The sequence below is a fragment of the Oncorhynchus clarkii genome, chromosome 8 (genome assembly GCF_045791955.1).
Source record: "Oncorhynchus clarkii lewisi isolate Uvic-CL-2024 chromosome 8, UVic_Ocla_1.0, whole genome shotgun sequence".
Classification (NCBI taxonomy): domain Eukaryota; kingdom Metazoa; phylum Chordata; class Actinopteri; order Salmoniformes; family Salmonidae; genus Oncorhynchus; species Oncorhynchus clarkii.
The window spans coordinates 8,102,648-8,108,373 of NC_092154.1; positions in this window are offsets into that span (position 1 = coordinate 8,102,648).

Sequence of the window (5,726 nt, forward strand, 5' to 3'; positions counted from 1 at the left end):
CAATACCCATCTCACACACACACACACACACACAGCAAAATGGACACACACACCTGAGTGATGACTAAGTGTTTCCCTCCCTGGTGTCTCTGTCTTATGTAACAGTGTCTCTACGGAGGTGGAAAGACCTGTCCTTTATTATCATACCACAGCATAGCAACAGCTTCAAAACAAACTCCACACGTTGAAGTACGTGTGTTTTATACCAGCTAGCTGTCCACTTTAGTAGTGACACAGGTGTGTTTTATACCAGGTAGCTGTCCACTTTAGTAGTGACACAGGTGTGTTTTATACCAGGTAGCTGTCCACTTTAGTAGTGACACAGGTGTGTTTTATACCAGGTAGCTGTCCACTTTAGTAGTGACACAGGTGTGTTTTATACCAGGTAGCTGTCCACTTTAGTAGTGACACTGGTGTGTTTTATACCAGGTAGCTGTCCACTTTAGTAGTGACACAGGTGTGTTTTATACCAGGTAGCTGTCCACTTTAGTAGTGACACAGGTGTGTTTTATACCAGGTAGCTGTCCACTTTAGTAGTGACACAGGTGTGTTTTATACCAGGTAGCTGTCCACTTTAGTAGTGACACAGGTGTGTTTTATACCAGCTAGCTGTCCACTTTAGTAGTGACACAGGTGTGTTTTATACCAGCTAGCTGTCCACTTTAGTAGTGACACAGGTGTGTTTTATACCAGCTAGCTGTCCACTTTAGTAGTGACACAGGTGTGTTTTATACCAGCTAGCTGTCCACTTTAGTAGTGACACAGGTGTGTTTTATACCAGCTAGCTGTCCACTTTAGTAGTGACACAGGTGTGTTTTATACCAGCTAGCTGTCCACTTTAGTAGTGACACAGGTGTGTTTTATACCAGCTAGCTGTCCACTTTAGTAGTGACACAGGTGTGTTTTATACCAGGTAGCTGTCCACTTTAGTAGTGACACAGGTGTGTTTTATACCAGGTAGCTGTCCACTTTAGTAGTGACACAGGTGTGTTTTATACCAGCTAGCTGTCCACTTTAGTAGTGACACAGGTGTGTTTTATACCAGCTAGCTGTCCACTTTAGTAGTGACACAGGTGTGTTTTATACCAGGTAGCTGTCCACTTTAGTAGTGACACAGGTGTGTTTTATACCAGGTAGCTGTCCACTTTAGTAGTGACACAGGTGTGTTTTATACCAGGTAGCTGTCCACTTTAGTAGTGACACAGGTGTGTTTTATACCAGGTAGCTGTCCACTTTAGTAGTGACACAGGTGTGTTTTATACCAGCTAGCTGTCCACTTTAGTAGTGACACAGGTGTGTTTTATACCAGGTAGCTGTCCACTTTAGTAGTGACACAGGTGTGTTTTATACCAGGTAGCTGTCCACTTTAGTAGTGACACAGGTGTGTTTTATACCAGGTAGCTGTCCACTTTAGTAGTGACACAGGTGTGTTTTATACCAGCTAGCTGTCCACTTTAGTAGTGACACAGGTGTGTTTTATACCAGGTAGCTGTCCACTTTAGTAGTGACACAGGTGTGTTTTATACCAGGTAGCTGTCCACTTTAGTAGTGACACAGGTGTGTTTTATACCAGGTAGCTGTCCACTTTAGTAGTGACACAGGTGTGTTTTATACCAGGTAGCTGTCCACTTTAGTAGTGACACAGGTGTGTTTTATACCAGGTAGCTGTCCACTTTAGTAGTGACACAGGTGTGTTTTATACCAGGTAGCTGTCCACTTTAGTAGTGACACAGGTGTGTTTTATACCAGGTAGCTGTCCACTTTAGTAGTGACACAGGTGTGTTTTATACCAGGTAGCTGTCCACTTTAGTAGTGACACAGGTGTGTTTTATACCAGGTAGCTGTCCACTTTAGTAGTGACACAGGTGTGTTTTATACCAGGTAGCTGTCCACTTTAGTAGTGACACAGGTGTGTTTTATACCAGGTAGCTGTCCACTTTAGTAGTGACACAGGTGTGTTTTATACCAGGTAGCTGTCCACTTTAGTAGTGACACAGGTGTGTTTTATACCAGGTAGCTGTCCACTTTAGTAGTGACACAGGTGTGTTTTATACCAGGTAGCTGTCCACTTTAGTAGTGACACAGGTGTGTTTTATACCAGGTAGCTGTCCACTTTAGTAGTGACACAGGTGTGTTTTATACCAGGTAGCTGTCCACTTTAGTAGTGACACTGGTGTGTTTTATACCAGGTAGCTGTCCACTTTAGTAGTGACACAGGTGTGTTTTATACCAGGTAGCTGTCCACTTTAGTAGTGACACAGGTGTGTTTTATACCAGGTAGCTGTCCACTTTAGTAGTGACACAGGTGTGTTTTATACCAGGTAGCTGTCCACTTTAGTAGTGACACAGGTGTGTTTTATACCAGCTAGCTGTCCACTTTAGTAGTGACACAGGTGTGTTTTATACCAGCTAGCTGTCCACTTTAGTAGTGACACAGGTGTGTTTTATACCAGCTAGCTGTCCACTTTAGTAGTGACACAGGTGTGTTTTATACCAGCTAGCTGTCCACTTTAGTAGTGACACAGGTGTGTTTTATACCAGGTAGCTGTCCACTTTAGTAGTGACACAGGTGTGTTTTATACCAGGTAGCTGTCCACTTTAGTAGTGACACAGGTGTGTTTTATACCAGGTAGCTGTCCACTTTAGTAGTGACACAGGTGTGTTTTATACCAGGTAGCTGTCCACTTTAGTAGTGACACAGGTGTGTTTTATACCAGGTAGCTGTCCACTTTAGTAGTGACGCAGGTGTTTTCTTAACCAGACCGGTTTGTGTCGTCATGCCAACTGTGACCATAGGAGTTGGGGTAGAAGACAAGCCAGGATCCATGTCTCCCCATCAGTGGATGAAGAACACAGACAACACGGAGATAGATTGAATCTAACACATTCATTCACACCCAAAACAACAACAACATATATTGTACTCTATTGTTCTCAGTCACCTGTATTGCAGCTCGAGTAGCTTGACAATGTTGAGGGGTTCAGATTGACTCACACAGTTATTCCTTTCTTCCTTTTTCTGTGGGGGTTGAACTGAATAAAACGACTGTCGTTTCTGACTATAGAGACAGAGAGGTGTTTTAGTACACAGAGGATGGATCATGGCAGCACATTGATTATTTTATGTTGAGTGACACTTCCACCTTTCACCACTGGAGGGCACTGTAAGCAACACAACAGCAGGCTCTGGCACCACGAAACGAGATATTAATAATATAGGAAGCTAGCTCTGGTCCAGGGTGTAAGCGCATGTTTCTCTACTAACAGGAGTGGAGGAACACGGACTAATGCCCTGGACCAGAGCTAGTAGAAACCATAATGTCAGGCTTTAAAAGCAAGAATGGAAAGAATCAAAGCCATTTAGATAATAAAATAATGACATTTTCTAAGAGAAAACTAAACACTGACGACTTCAGTTGTACTGTACGCAATAAGAACTACTTATTTATTGATTTTTGTTGTTATAATACAAAGAAATAAATAAAATCCCCCCCCCCCAAAAATGCTTCCCGATTTAAAACGATTTAGAAGTGAATCACATTCCTTGAGATGGTGGGGGGGGGGAAGAGAAGAATCCTCTCTCTTCTTCATCGTACTCGTCTTCATCGCGCCGTACACCCAAAATGATGAAGACGTCCCATCACTCTGCTTTGGAGTAAAACGGCCGTTTCAAACCCACTGGTCCTCAGTAACTTCTCTTGTAAACGGAACAGGAAGTCTGGTTAGTTCCGTGCTTATTGCTTTTAAAACACTGTTCTGTTAGCAATATAGTCCTGATTTCAGCCATGTCGTATGACCACGGCATCTCTCTCCGCTGTTGATGACTTGGTTATTTAACCAACCCGGAACCAAGTTTCAAAGTGTCACAAGCACCTACACAATGGATTCTGAGATCGAGGATGCCGGATGTTTCTGAGGGGGGGGGGGGCCAGAGTGTGGTGGGAGGTGGCAGAGTGTGGTGGGAGGTGGCAGAGTGTGGTTGGGAGGGGGCAGAGTGTGGTTGGGAGGGGGCAGAGTGTGGTTGGGAGGGGGCAGAGTGTGGTTGGGAGGGGGCAGAGTGTGGTTGGGAGGGGGCAGAGTGTGGTTGGGAGGGGGCAGAGTGTGGTTGGGAGGGGGCAGAGTGTGGTTGGGAGGGGGCAGAGTGTGGTTGGGAGGGGGCAGAGTGTGGTTGGGAGGGGGCAGAGTGTGGTTGGGGGGCATCAGAGTGTGGTTTGGGGGCATCAGAGTGTGGTTTGGGGGCATCAGAGTGTGGTTTGGGGGCATCAGAGTGTGGTTTGGGGGGTTGTAACACATTACTGGTCAATGAGACTAGTTGGGAGGGCAATATGGTGCCGAGGGGGGGTTGACAAAACTCCAACTGCCAAAATATCTATTTTTCCAGACTCTTGGAAAGTTCTCTTTCAGATGTTAGAAGCACATGCTTCTCAATGCCCTGGTCCAAAGCAGATACAATCCCTTGGTCAGAATGTCCAGGCTTCCATAGACACCTAGTTAACCCAGTAGGTACCTGGATTGCTGGCTCTTCATTCTCTCTACTTGGTTGGTCCAGTAGAAACGGGTGAAGGAGAGAGGGAGCAGAGAAGGAGAGAGGGAGCAATGGGAGGAGAGGGGGAGCAGAGGGAGGAGAGAGGGAGAAGAGGGAGGAGAGAGGTAGAGAGAGGAGAGAGGGAAGAGAGAGGGAATAGAGAGGAGAGAGAGGAGAGAGGAGAGAGGGAAGAGAGAGGGAAGAGAGAGGAGAGAGGGAAGAGAGAGGTAGAGAGAGGAGAGAGAGGAGAGAGGGAAGAGAGAGGAGAGAGAGGGAAGAGAGAGGAGAGAGAGGGGAGAGGGAGGAGAGAGGAGGGAGAGGGAAGAGAAAGGAGAGAGGGAAGAGGGGAGAGAAAGGAGAGAGGGAAGAGGGGAGAGAGGGAAGAGAGAGGAGAGAGGGAAGAGAGAGGAGAGAGGGAAGAGAGAGGAGCGATTCCAGTTTCCACAGGGGCTGTTACAGTTAGTGTGGTCTATGTTCTGAGGCCTCAGGTGAAGAGACGTACTGTACAGACACTGAGGCTGTCTGGGTAAACATAACTCTCTCATTGTCCTCCTACCACTCCCAGAGTGAAGTCAGCTCAGACGCTGTGGGAGGAGACGTGGAGACAACGCTCAAGTCTTCTGAGCTCTAGTATTTCTGGGCAGTACTGAAATCACATCACAAATACACACCTCCTCAGCCAGTGTGTGAGGACAGGATTAATTAACACAACAACACTGTCCTTCTAGGCTCTGGTCCTGAGTGTGAGAAGGGAACTTTACTGAAGACAGAGGGTAAGAAGGAGACACGGGGGTTGAAATACATCCTTCAGCGAGTTCCAGGGAGAAGGGGAAATGGTTTTGGGGTGGTTGGCACTGGTCCCATTGTTTGGCTAGAGTCACTTTCTCTCTTCCTCTTCTCCCTCTTCTCCCTCTCCTCCTCTTCTCCCTCTCCTCATTCTCCTCACTCTCTCTTCCTCTTCTCCCTCTCTCTTCCCCTTCTCCCTCTCCTCACTCTCTTCCTCTCTCTCTCTTCCTCTTCTCCCTCCAGTTGAAAAGTCCTCTCCTCACCTCACCTCACTCTCTCCTCCTCTCCTCTTCTGTCTCTCACTCCTGTCGCTCTCTCTCTCTCCTGTCTCTCTCTCTCCTGTCTCTCCCTCTCTTCTCTCTCTTCTGTCTCTCTCTCTTCTGTCTCTCTCTCTTCTGTCTCTCTCTCTTCTGTC